This window comes from Myripristis murdjan, chromosome 19, assembly GCF_902150065.1.
Source record: "Myripristis murdjan chromosome 19, fMyrMur1.1, whole genome shotgun sequence".
In the NCBI taxonomy this organism is placed as follows: Eukaryota; Metazoa; Chordata; class Actinopteri; order Holocentriformes; family Holocentridae; genus Myripristis; species Myripristis murdjan.
The window spans coordinates 3,924,118-3,938,320 of NC_043998.1; the positions used below are offsets into that span (position 1 = coordinate 3,924,118).

General features: G+C 45.4%; 1 protein-coding gene across 5 annotated transcripts in view; it reads right to left on the reverse strand.

The window, feature by feature from the left end:
* Positions 1–14,203, reverse strand: part of sdk2b (sidekick cell adhesion molecule 2b) — a 294,802-nt gene that overhangs the window by 217,027 nt on the left and 63,572 nt on the right. Inside the window, exon 1 of one of the 5 annotated variants that reach the window (XM_030077789.1) lies at positions 11,476–11,533. The exons of the other annotated variants lie outside the window; for them this stretch is intronic. The gene's annotated coding sequence lies outside the window, so the exon portion shown is untranslated. Of the gene's footprint in view, positions 1–11,475; positions 11,534–14,203 lie in introns of those variants that run through there. 5 annotated transcript variants of the gene reach the window in all.

The window sequence follows — 14,203 nt, forward strand, 5'->3', positions numbered from 1 at the left end:
ATAAAGAGAAAGTGAAGACAAAATGAGGGAGCCAAAAAAAAAATGTACCGCACACACACTCACACTCACACACACACACTCTCATACCCCTGCAGCATGATGCAGTAATAGGCAGTCCAGTGCCAAAGGCCAGCACCAACCCGCTCTAATTAAACAGAATGTTTACAGAGAAACCTTGACAAAGAGCGAAAGCAGAAAATACCCATGAAAAGAAAGAAGAGAGGATTAGAGATGAACACAGCATGTCATCCTGCGCACCACACACACACACACACACACACATATACACACACACAAAGTAAAAAAAAACTGCAAAGTACAATCCTCCAGTTCTTTGTGTGTGTTTGCGCTCGCATTTGTGTTTGCACGCCAGAATAAGTGCTGCCTCTCGCGGACGTCTGCTTTCCCATGCCGCACTGGGCAGAGAAATAAAGCGGGAGGCTGCTTTCGTCCTAATTGAGTGAGTGTACAGTTAGCAAATTAAAACAATTATGTCTGCGGGCCAGTAGCCCACTGGACCGTGAACTGCAGAACAACAACAATACAGAGGGAGATTTCAGCAAGATGGAACACTCTCATTAATACATATGGAGTGGGGGTGGGGTGGTGGGTGGGTGGGGGGGGGGGGGGGGGGTGAGGATGAGAGGGAGAAGAAAGCAGTGTAATCAAGCCGGAGCTTATTCAGCTGAAAACATCTAAGATTTAGCCAGAGACGTGCTGCTACAGCTGGGGTAGTGTGAGAGCAGGGAGACCTAGATTGGCTGTGATTGAGCATGAGTGTGTGTGTGTGTGTGTGTGTGTGTGTGTGTGTGGGTGTGTGTGTGGGTGTGCATCTCTCTCACTCCGTTGTGTTCGTGTATGTGTGGAAGCGAGTGTGTGTGTGTGCCTCTCGGTGCCTGTGCCTCCGTATGTGCTCTCCTGCACGCACACACACACACACACACACACACACACACTCCAAATCAATTCAAATTAGGTCATCTCGTCACTCAGTCTAATGTTCCATAAAAGATGTAAGAGGCCCATCCGTATCACTGTCTGTTTCTGACATTACTTATCTCGAGGTGTCTCTCTGCAGCCTCTCAGGCAACACAGAGCATTTCGGCGGCAACCTTAATGGACTGTTACATAAGCCACCTCAAGTCTGCCCTGCCATTTGTGGCCATGAGTGTGAGAAGTGACTGTGAGGGGGGAATTTTAAGCAAGAAAGCCGGAGGAAATTGCAGGTCCAGAAAGCGCCCTAATCTGGAATCCCCCCACCGGCAGTGGGCTTGGATTATGGCCTGCGAGTGAGTCGGTCAAATTGAACTGGCTCCCTGACTTGAAGCTGTGGACAAAAGAGTGGGTGGCTGGCGAAAATGCCAGAGGCATGACCCAAGGGAGCCACGGGGCTAAGTAAAGCCTGCAGAGCTTGAAATTCAAAAAGAACATTTCTTCCTTCTCCGACTTATTTCTCTCACGACGTCTGCGGCACAAGAGACTTCCATAACAGCGGACGGCCGTCGCGTCCGGAATGAGAAGAAATAATGTAAGGAAGGTGAGGATGTGAAAAAGAAAGACACGCATGCATGAGAATAGGAAAAAGTAGTAGTAGACAATGAAGGAGTGCAGAGATTAAGATTACGTGCGGGACAGAAATAGAAGTGGGTCAGCTGGAAAAAAAAAAGGCGAGTTGGAGGGTGCACTGGCGAAGGAAAGGTTGCCGGTTCAATCGCCGGTGAGTAAGCTCTTCAAACGGGCTCCTCATGCACGGGCAGCGAGGAAAACAACTGAAGTTGCGCGCAGGTTAAGCCCTGCTATCGTCCCGACACACTCTCTGCCTCTCCGGCTGGCTTTGAAGAACTCACAAAGAGAGAGAACCCGAGGTGAACTCTTCCTCTGTCTTCCTCTCGCTCGGCGCTGCAGTGCACCCCGGCGGGTAGAGGCGCCGCTCACATCTGAGCCCGCGAGAAGACTGCGAGGTGATAGGGAAGAGCGAGAGCCTCTGCAGGGGGGCGGGCGGGTGCGGTGTGCGTGTGGTGAGGGGGGGTCCATAGCGCCGTATTGATCCTGTCGTGCAGAAGTTCAAGTCGTCAAACGGAGAAGTCAACATCGGCGTCAAATAAATAAATAAATAAATAAATAAAAATTACCTAGGCGAGACATTCGTACAGAAGAAGAACAACAGCGGGAGTGGATGTTTGGTTTAGATGCAGAAACCAACGCTCGCATCCACCACGGCGACTGTTTACTGTATTCTTCTGCTCCCTCACGTCGAAGTAGGTCACCGATATCAGGCTCATCATCGCCTAAATGCACCGAGTCCCGCAGCCATGACACGGCACACCTGCTTTCCCAGCACAGAGGATGGGATGTTACTATGAGGAGTCGTAGTGTAACACATTCTCAGCACCGCTATTATTAGTCATCTTTATTGCAGCCTCTATGAAAATCCCCCCTTTTTTTTTTTTTACTCCTGCTGTGCTAAAACAATCATATAGCCCATATTATCATTGTGAAAATCTGATTTTTTTTTTTTTTTTTTTTTTTTTTTTTGCAAGTTGTTGATATTGCTTGAAGTGTGTTGGCAAAATGAATGTGTTGGCCTAAGTGTGAAAAAGCAACGTCTATTGTGTGGATGTAATGTGTGCATGAGCGCTCCGACATAAGTCGGTGCATATGTGTGTGTGTGTGTGTGTGTGTGTGTGTGTAGGTGTGTGTGTGTATGTGTGTACTGCTCAGGCATGTTTAATTAAATTTCACACACCGCCAAGTGTCAGACTCTCTCTCTCTCTCTCTCTCTCTCTCTCCATGACACACACACACACACACACACACACCGTGCTGCTGCTGGGATGCAGATGAGATGTGATTTGGGTGGGTGCGGACAAAATTTGGCTGCTATTAATTTATGGCAGTGAGAAACCCCCTGATAAGGGAATGGCTTGTCTTTAATTACCAGCCTGAAGGAATGCAGGTTTGCGAGGAGGTCTGCCCTCCAACATACACACATGCACACACACACACACACACACACACAAGATCTAACACTGGAACATGTGGTACGTTTTTACTGTTGTACAGAATGACACTCTTTCTGGGTTTATGAGATGAACGGAGGGAGATTGAGGGGTTTGAAGGTAGAAGAAAGACGTACAGGTGATGGAAAAGGGGAAAAGCGGGGGAGGCAGCCGCTGCTTTTGACACCTGGGTGCCACTGTGCACACAAGGGTGCTCGGATGAAACCAGTCAAAACTACCTGAAAGTACACCTGACGCGCACACACACACGAACCCTCCACACACAGCAGGGACCGTGGAGTCGGCGCTGGTTGCTGCTGCATGCGGTGTGTGACAGGCGGTGTTATCGCTCCGTCACACCTTGATAACAAGGAGCAACGAGACGAGGTGAGCCGGTCAAGTCCCTGCCCTGTCGATGGAGGGAGGGATAAGGCAGTCAGGCCTTCATGCACACACACACAAACACAAGCAACTTAACCAACAGTGCACATCCTCCTTTGAACCAATCATCACACGTATTATAATACACAGATTTTGGAAAGTGATTGCATTATGGTGAAGGGACACAATTTAATGAACTTACTGGACTGTTCAAGCTGTTGCATTGTTTGATTTCACCTGCTTGGTCATCATATCCACATAACGTGTGATCAAAAATCATCTGTGTGCACTGCAAAAAGTCAAAATCTTACCAAGATTATTTGTCTTATTTCAAGTCAAAATGTCTTATTTCTAGTCAAAATATCTCATTACACTTAAAATAAGACATGATCACCTCAGAAGAAACTTGTTTTTAGACAATTTTCACTTGTTTCAAGTGAAAATTTACTTGAAACAAGTGAAAATCGGCTTGAAACAAGAAACAAATTTTGCCAATGGAACAAGCAAATTTTTACTTGATCACTTGTGTCACAAAATTGTCTAAAGACAAGTAATTTCTGAGCTGATCATGTCTTATTTTAAGTGTAATGAGATATTTTGACTAGAAATAAGGCAGTTTTACTTGAAATAAGACAAATAATCTTGGTAAGATTTTGACTTTTTGCAGTGTGTAAATATCTTATGAGAGCACCAACAGTCACCCCCACAATATTGCCACAATATCGATACTGAGGTATCAATATCAACTTTATTTAAATTCTCTGAGATGCACAATTAAAGGTCGTATTTTCCATTTTTATCCCTTGTGGTCAAAAAAAAAAAAAAGATGACTAAGTATTGGGTCTTATAAGAGGAAGAAGCAATATGAAGCAGCAGCACAAGCCACCCAGATGGGGAAGTGCACACACACACACACACACACACACACACACACAGAGGAGAGCAGCACACCCCGAGGAGGCCTCTGTGAAATGTGCTGTGTGAATAGCTTACCTTGTGTGCCGCCTCGGAAATTTTACTCATTTTAACTCGTCAACTTGAGCATATTTTTTTTGTCCCTACATGGGCTTCCCCGTTTGAGTGTCTCGCTTGATGCAACTTTTTAAATTACAGAAGATCAAGGTAATTTAAATTGGAAAAAAAAAAAAAAAAAAAAAAATCAGCAAGGGAATTTTTGGACGTGGTCCATCACTGATCCCTAATGTATTCATTCAATCAGCGATTCCCAGCAGACGCACAATCAAACACACAACTTGTTTTCGTGACATGGCTGCAGAATTTTCTCCCGAACCATGCACACACTCGCGCACACACACACACACACACACACACACACGCCGTGCAAGCCTCGCTGTCATGTGTCCTCACATCATCATCACACACGCATGAGTTTCATTTTCTTCCCGTTTATGCTTCTAAAATGGATGATGACTGTTACAAATATGGAATCTACTCTGTCGGCAGTCTGGGTCATCACTGGGCTGCCTCACTGGCTAAACACACACACACACACACACACTCACTCACTCACACGCACAAGCACACATATACATATATATATAAGAACTGCTGTGCATGTATTATTTGCTGAGGGATGAAAGAATTAGAATAAATTAAAAAATTGCACAGTCTGGAGATGAAGTAAGCTGGAAGGGGTGCTTTTTTTTTTTTTTTGTGCCGAACATTTTTCTTCTTTAAATGAGAAGTGAAAGCAGCCGGTCTCCTTAGGCAGGATCCTGCAAAACTCCATCAGGAGAGAGGAGGAGAGGAGCTCCACAGTTCATGCTAAACGGACCGGCGGTGGGAATACGCGGCGTAAGCGTCTGCCGAGATGCACACCGTCTCTCTGTTGGCTTGTAAGTGTGTGTGTGCGTGTGTGCGTGCGCGCGCCCTTGTGTACTGGTGCACGCGAGGCAGAGAGGTGGAGCGCGATGTTATTACGTACACACCTACGCACGCCCGAGCTCCCCGGGGCTCCACAATGCAGGTACTGTACTCTAAGTAAATAATATGGACTCCCTTGTGCATGCATGTGTGTGTTTGCATGTGCCTTCATGTGCGCCTCCGTGGCATCTCCTGAGTCGTCCGTGTTTGTGTGTGCATGCGTGTGCGTTTGTGTGTGTGTGTGTGTGTGTGTGTGCATCCCCCGCTGCCTCATACATGTTTGATCGGAGGATTCGGTCTCGTCTCCATAAACAAGGCTCCCTCAGTCTCAGCAGGGTGGCCCGTCTGAGCATGCATAGGTAAGCCAGCAAACCGGCCTGATCAACATTCAGGCGGCATGCACCGTGCCCCAATGACTCTCCTCTCCTCTCCTCTCCTTTCCTCTCCTCTCCTCTCCTCCTTTCCTCTCCTCTCCTTCTCAAAAGTACACTGCATCTCCTCTCTGGCAGTTCTGATCCCTTTTGTCCTCCGCATACATGTAATATTCATGCGCGGCCATTACAGAAACACACCGGCCGGGCTAAAACAGACCTCGCTCGGAGAAGCATGAAATAAGCCATTCTGAATGCAAAACAATAATCCGCAGGAAAAAAAATCAGTACGCGGCTCGCACCTCCGATGCAGTTTTGCTAAATGACCACGCCGGCGGCCTCTTAATGACTCTTTGTTTACCACCCTGGCCATCACGGAGCCTCTCTGTTCTTTTTTTCCCACTGATGTGCAGTTGGAGGCGTCTCTCCGCTCTCTCTCTCTCTCTCTCTCTCGGTGCCAGCAGTGGCTCATAAGAGCAGATAGCAGGGAAAGGCAGTGGAACAAGCTCTTTACACGACTTGCCTTAAATGAAGTGACACTTTCAACTCGCGGGGGCCCCTGTAAGTGCGAGCGGCTTAATGTCAGACAATGTCGCCGTTGTAACCGTGAGGGGCTGCAGGGGAGGAGAACCGAAAGACCAGACATCTGCTGTCATTTAGTCACAGGGAGGAGACAGAGACGGAAAGAGAGAGCGAGAGAGAGAGAGAGAGAGAGAGAGAGAGAAGGGGGAGTAATTAGCAAGAAGCGGGTTAAGCGAGGGAGAGAACGACAGCAAGAGAGGAGACATAATACCACTGGGAGAGGAGAGCGAAAGATAGCGAGCGAGGGAGACGTGTGAAGTGAAAAGAGGGCTGAGTGATGAAATAAAACCGCGGTAAGAGAGGACAAAATGAGTCAGAGAGAGTGACAGAAGTAGAAACGGCAAGACGGAGGCGAGGGAGATGAGTGGAAAGAGAGTTAAGTGAGAAGAGGGAAAAAAAAGATGCATAGGAGGAAAAAGAGAGAGATACAGTAAACGGGGACAGTGAAGGGCATCGGGCCCGGGAGCTAGCAGGTGGTGGTGGGGCGAGGTGTGTGAGTGATGCAGGGGCCGGCTATGAGCCCCCTCCAGAGAGCAGCGGGGCAGACAGGGGTCCCCTCCCAGCAGCAAGTATTATGGCAGCTGATGTTGTTTTGGCTTACAGAGCTGAAGTGTTGTCCTACACGGGGCTAAACTCCACTGACATCACAGCAGTGTGCATGTGTGTGTGTGTGTGTGTGTGTGTGTGTGTGTGCTGCTACCACACCAGAATCGCTGGCGGTCAGGGCCTGGGGGAGGCCCTGTCATGCCTCTCACAAGCCTGGCTACTCATAATGCCATTGTTAGCATATGGTTATGCGCTAAGTGAGCAGCCTTTTGCCTCATCAAATATTCACAATTACAAACAGAATGGAACCCTCGCCTTGAATGGCATTCATATTTAATTGCTCTCTCTCTCTCTCTCTCTCTCTCTCTCTCTCTCTCTCTCTCGACTCCCTTTCCCTGCTTGTTTTTCGACTTACACTTTAACCTGTTCCGTCCTGCTGGTCCCATGCTGTGCAGCTGAGCTCGGTTCAGACGCACGGAAACGTATTTCAAATTCCAGCAGACGCCAAGGTTCCCGAAGATATGAGCTAAATATTTATTTATGAGGTAAATATTTCCTGCTGAATTGCAACGAAGCACGAATAAAATCATGCACAAGACATTTCGATACAGTTGTCCCTCGCTACAACGCGGTTCACCTTTCGCGGATTTTTTTTAGTGCAATTTTGCATGCTTTTTTTTTTTTTTTTTACAGCGCATTGTGTTCTGCGTCCTGATTGGCTAAGGGACTGTAGACCATTGTCAGTCAATCTCCTCCGTGCCGTGTCTCCTGTACAGTACAGAATGCGTTCATTCCATAATACTGGACTTATTTTTCTACGAAGGTTTGAACTTTGAGAGTTTAAACAAGAGAGAAAAGTGAGAAAATGTTAATGCCTGTCTGAGAAAAGTGTATAAAGTGTGTAGTGAGGGGTTTTACAGCCTTAAAACATCTATGATAATTGTAAAAAATAAAGCTAACTACTTCGCGGATTTCGCCTATTGCGGGTTATTTTTAGAACGTAACTCCTGCGATAAACGAGGGACCGCTGTATTTTGTATTTGATGTAACGTGGCAGCCGTAAAACAATAGCATCTTGGGCTTGCATGTTTCACTCAGTGTAAGTTTGATGCGGCTTCAATGAAATGCTGCAATCAGGAGATACAGGACATGTACTGTATCATGTACTGACATTGTGATAATATGGGATAAAAGATGTTTTCTCGTAGCTTCTTGAGGGGAAATCCAAAGGAAATCTGAGTTTGAGGAGTTAAATAGTTTGCTTACAATCTCTGCCGTTTGTTGTCCAATGTGAAGAGTGGCAGCGAGGGGCCGCAGCGTCTGTGTTTGTGTCTGTTTCAATAGAAGGATAAGTGGAGTGTCTACCCACACAATGCGACTGTCCTGCCCACCTGCCATCCACGCCCGCCTCCCCTGGGACTCCACATCGCCAGCACACACACACACACTCTCCAACATCCCTCTTCCCTTCAACGCCTCCCACCTGGATAAAAGCCCTCGGAGCAGCCACACGCAGCCCAATCAGCCAGTCACAAACACACACACACACACACACACACACACACACATGCGCTGAGGGGAACCCAGGTCACCCTAACTCTTTCATCTGCCTTTTATGAGGGAACAAAGTCTCCAAATCCATACAATGTCTCCCTGTTGTTTCATCATTCGCTCTCTGGTTCTCTCGTCTCTCTTGCTCTCTGTCACTCTCTCCCTCTCTGATGAGCAAAAAAAAAAAAAAAAAAAACAACAAACAGACACATAGCAGCACACTCTGTGATACAGCATGGCTCAGCTGCATTACACAGTATCTCCCTTTGTTAGACAGAGACAGAGGTAAAAAGATACAAGTCACACCGAGAGATGACTATTGGCCACTCGACAGCACGGTAAGGTAGAGCTGCACACAAAAATTGAAATTGCTATATTGACTGCTACCATTTTCAGCTTGCAAGAGGCTGCAATTTTTTTTTTTTTTTTTTCCATCGGAGGAAAAGGCACTCAAGACAGCTTCCAAAATAAAGTTGCGCCGGCGTTGGCGCTAAATCCTGCAGCTACAAGTCGCGCCACATGCCCGGAAGAGTCTGTCGTTACAATCAAACTAAACAGGTCATAAGCATCATGTTTTGTGGTTTGTTTGTGTTGCTTTCAGACATATGCAAAGAATCTAGTTATTAACTTTGTCTGTGCATCATTTTAATTCATTTCAATACTGAGGAAACAAAAAATGATAATATGATGTTCTGTCAATATGGCTTGCTCAGGTTACCTAGTGGAGGCTGGTAAGCATTACACCAATTGAGTCCATGCACTGTCAGTGTCTCACTATAGTGTTTGAAGAGCCTCAGAATAAGATGAACTATGTACTGGCAAGCATATTTTTGGTTTAAGACATACTAAGGATGTTCACTATTCAAAGTGTGGCTGTTTTCTGCTGCTATAGTATGTAAAATATGGTGCTATGTAAAAGTTGTAATTCACACTGCGGTTCTTTGCATGCATTCAAAATGCTCCAAGGGGTTCATCAATCAATTTTATGGAGCATCTCAGGCAGCCCCTGAAGTCGCCTGGTCGCATGTTCATACTAGGGATGTCACAGCAACCAATACTGCCAAGTGTGTATCACATTTGAAGAATCCTAGCAGTTCTAGTGTTTATATAACTGCTACTGCATTTGATCAAAAAGACTGACAAAAAGCGTCCTACCAACACGAAAAGCATGCGAGAGGGCACCGCAGTGAAACATCAAAGATGGCGAGTGGTACTCCCCCTACTGCTTCGAACTCACAGACGGCCAAGAAGCTTGTGGAAAAATACAAGTTACAAACGCCGAGCATGGAAATATTTTGCCTCTGAGTCAGACGGAGAAGGCAGCATCGCCTGCAAACAGCGCTGCCGCTCTTTTCAGACGTAAACAAGGGAGCGCAAAGTCTTTCCTGTCATTTCATAAACTTGTTTCAAGACCAGGCCCCTGTTCATCATCATGATGAATTGGGGTGATCAGTGAAAAAAAAAACAACTTTGTGACTAATTGTTTTAATGGGTTCTTGGAATACATAATACGAGCTATTTCTGGTGGCAGCCTGCTCTTTGCATTGGCCTTGTTAAAATATTACATAAAAATACACTGGCCACATTGTTTTTTTTGTTTTTGTTTGTTTGTTTTAATTTTGCCACTGAAAGAGGACTAAATTGACTTTCTTGTTGTTTTTTTTTTTTTTTTTTTCAAGTTCAGTATGGTAATCATGGTAATTTGCATTTTCCTTTTTTTTTTTTTTTTTTTTTTTTTTTTTTTAAGTTCAGTATGGTAATCATGGTAATTTGCATTTTCCTTTTTTTTTTTTTTTTTTGTCACGGTATGACCACAGCCATTACAGCACAGCTAGGTGGCCCATTCCTGGTGGTCCCGCTTCCTCAGCATTGCATCCCTTCCTGTTTGCGCCACAACACGCACTTTAACATCTAAGACTTCGCCACGCCAGCTATATATTTCTATTCATTGATGTGGACTGATGTCTATTGTCATGTCCGTTCCACAGTGTGCACATTTATCTCTTAGGCTCTGCCATCGGGGGTTGTAAGTTCATTCAGAGCACACAGCCAAACTAAAATAAATGACTGAAATATGACAACTGTATGCCAGCAGCCAGCAGAGATTTTGTAAGAGCATGAGTCACTTTTTATAAAAAAAAATACATGTGCATACACACACACACACACACACACATATAGATATGAATATATTTATGTGTAAATCCACACACTTTGCTTTCTTTACTCTATTACTTCACACACACACACACACACACACGCTTTGCCCTTGTCTGTGTGCTATAGGCTACAGCCAGTAATCAGATTTTAGCATTAACAGGATTAGACCTGAGCAGAGGTTTTCCCTGTGCAGAGATAGGGAATGAAAACTGTCTATTATACCGCAGAAAAGAATATTGCAAACAGAGATTTAAGATAGCAGCAGTGACACGCTCGATCATATCAGATGGAACAAATGATATCAAGCAATCATAGATCAAAATAATACAACTTCCTATTCCGCAGCGACAAAAGAGGAATTTCCCAACTCGGCAGCAATATGCTGGAGGAATTTCAAAGAGGGCGGATATAGCTGTCTCCCATCTCACCAGATGGGTCTCACTGCCTGTGGGGATGAAGCGCAGCATCTCTGGACATTCATTCAGGCGCCGTGATGGACAGAATCCTGGCGAATCAAGGCCCCCGGAGGAGAGCGCGGTGGATCGCCAGAATAGAGAGGCTGTGCCATTTCTGTTTCCTTAAGGGGTGGTGGGGTGGGCAGTGGTGGTGGTGGCGGTGGGGGGCGGGGGTTATGAAGTAGTACAGAGGGTGCCAAATCAGATACCAGCACATCAACACGAGCCTCAGGGGGTGATACAGTCAAGGAATGACATATAATCTGTGGCAAAACAAAAAGCATGCTTACATGGGCCGCCACGTACACACCCAACAGACACAAACACACACACAAGCACGGACGTTGTTGTTCTGTATTGCAAGAGTGGGAGAAAAATAATAATAAAAAAAACTTCTAATTGACACATGAGAAATGCTATCTATTTCTTTCCCCTTCTCTTCACACACACACACACACTAAAACACACGCTCAGAAATGCCCAACGGTCTGCAGACATCAAATTTTCAACCTCCACCCGCCACGCTTCAGTCAGAAATCACATTACCTCCGCCACCTCAATCCACAATGAGCACAATGCAGCAGCCAGATCCACCTTGTCAAACCTCGGAGAACGCCATCACATTTCTCAGCGCTGGGTTGTGTCTGCACAAAAAAACAGTTGGAAAAGAAAAAAAAAAAAAAAAAAAAAAAAAAGACTTCCAATTTTCCCTCTCATCTGGGACGGTAACGAGCTATTTCGAAGAGGGGAGTGGTAGAGGAAAACGACAGGGGAACGAGGGGAGGGAAGGAGGGAGTAAGTGCATGGTATTTAATCATTAGCAAGAGGAGATAGGCCTGGGGGCTGGTGGTGGCAGTGGCAGTGGCAGCAGTGCAATTGGCAGCCCCAGTCATTCATTAAGAATGACATCCATTAGTCTGCTGTGTAATCTAACTCCTACATAGCGGACAGGGACGAGGAAGGCGAGGGAGAGCAGGCTCCATGAATCAAGGACATGGACACTATCATGCCCAGGCTTCCCCTCGAGCTGGCCCCAAAACAAGGAAGCTTATCGGGGGCTAAGCCTGCTAAATAATGAGGCTGCCAGACAGTCCGCAGCAGGCCGCTCGCCCTTGGAACAGAAACACACCTGAATGCACACGGCCACATGAATAGAAGGGGCGATCCACCTGAAAACACACACAGGCACAGTTGAGCTCATCCAAGCAAGAAACTCTGTCTGGACCACCATGCTGGAGTCACACACACACACACACACACACACACACACAGATGCATTCACGAATGTACGCACACACCTGCATGGATCACAGCCATGTTAATAATTCATTAGAACATGGCTGCCAGCAAGACGTGCGGTGTATTCATTTATTTATTAATTTATTTGAGGGGGGGTCGGGGGCTGTTGTGTTTTTCCCCAATATGTTTTTTTCCCCACTTCCTCCTCTCTGTTATTTTCCACAGGACTAAACTCCCTCAGTGGTCCTATGGGAGAGCCACCACCAGGTTAGAGAAGAAAGAAAGAGAGAGAGAGAGCAAAAAGGAAAGAAAAAAGAAACATCAGAGAGAAAGAAAGAGAGAGAGAAAGAAAGGAAGAAAGAAAGAAAGAAAGAAAGAGAGAAAGAAAGAAAGAAAGTAGAGGCATGTAGCGGCGACCAGCCAACTTGGCAGTGTAACTCTCTCTCCTATTTTCATTTTTAGTTTTTAATTAGGGGTAATTAGGCTCTCGGTGGGTCTGTCCATTCTTCTCTCTCCACGTGAGGTGATTGAGCTGCTGCTCAGATGACTAAGGCATACTGCTGGGACTAATGGAGGGACGTGAGCCTGCTGGGAGGGAGAGGGAGGGTGAGGCAGTGCTGCATGCATGTGTGTATGTATGTGTATGCATTTGTGTGTGTGCGTGAAAGTGAGGGAGAAAGAACAGCGCATATAAGAAATGGCATATGAGCACACACACATACACACACATACATACACCTACAAAGAACAGTGTTTGCCTCAGAGAGGTGTGTGAGTAACACCCCACTCAGTGCAGACAGAGAGAGATGTAACACTTGGCTCCTCTCCAGCTAATTGGGGCATCACTGGTGTATCTGTGGATCATATCGCTTTCATAACCGCCTGTGAATGCTGAAGAGTTCACTTTTCTGTTGCTGTCTCACTATCTGGCTGCTCGACTGTGACCGTCTGCCTGCCATCCACAATGGGGCACACAATAAAAGCCACCCCGATTTTGATAAACACGAGATTCGACCACTCAATGTGCGCCGATACAATCAAACACGGTTCTTAAGTACCAATATTCTATCTCATTTCTCAATACCTCATCAATTCTATTTTTTTTTTTTTTTGCAGAAACTGCCAACTATGAACAGAATGGAATTCAAACAGCCTAGTCAATCACGGATTTGTCATTACAATTTTTTTTTTTTTTTTCTCCCCCGACTCCAGAGGAGGAGGAACAGGAGGCGAGAAGAGCAGGTAGACAAACATATGTGCATGCATCCACTTTGTTAGACTTGTCAGCATCTCGTCAACGTCTCTGTGCTTCACTGTGTGGTAGAAGGCAAAAGTTGGGAAAAAACTGAACATGCCCCAACTGCAGGCACAGCATGCGGCACTTTCTGCCAGTGCTGGTGGAGTTTACAGCTAGTTTTTTTTTTTCTGATTGAAAACAATGCACATCAAGTTTGCTGTATTCCATATACTGCCAGAATGTAACTGACTGACTGTCTGTCGGTGTCACTGGCTGACTGACTGATAGGGGGTGATGGGGATTGTGGGTGTAAATGACTAAATATAAGTGCATTGTAAGTGGTACTACAGGTAATGCAGCGTTGAATAAGACTTTACATTTCTCTGTATGCTGATATATTAGTAATACAATATTGATGTTAATTACACAGATTCTATATTTCTATATTTCATAGATTAATATATAACTTTGATGATAATTACTTAGGTATAATACAATATATATGTAATATGTAGGAACTCAAGGGGTAGGATCCTATAAGTTTTTAACTTCTTCCTACTCCCTTTTGAGCATGTGCTGGCCAGCCAGGAAATAGCGTTGAATTTATTTATTTTGCACTTTTCTTCTGTTGCCCTGTTGTTGCATTGTCTGTTGCCCTTTTATACAACATGTTCAAAATAAATAAATAAATAAATAGGCAGACTGTCTTACTGCGATGTGATTAACATAGAGGAAAAAGACACAGATCCCCTGATAGACCTGGTGTTAACATGCATCTTGCCTAATCGTATAGCACTT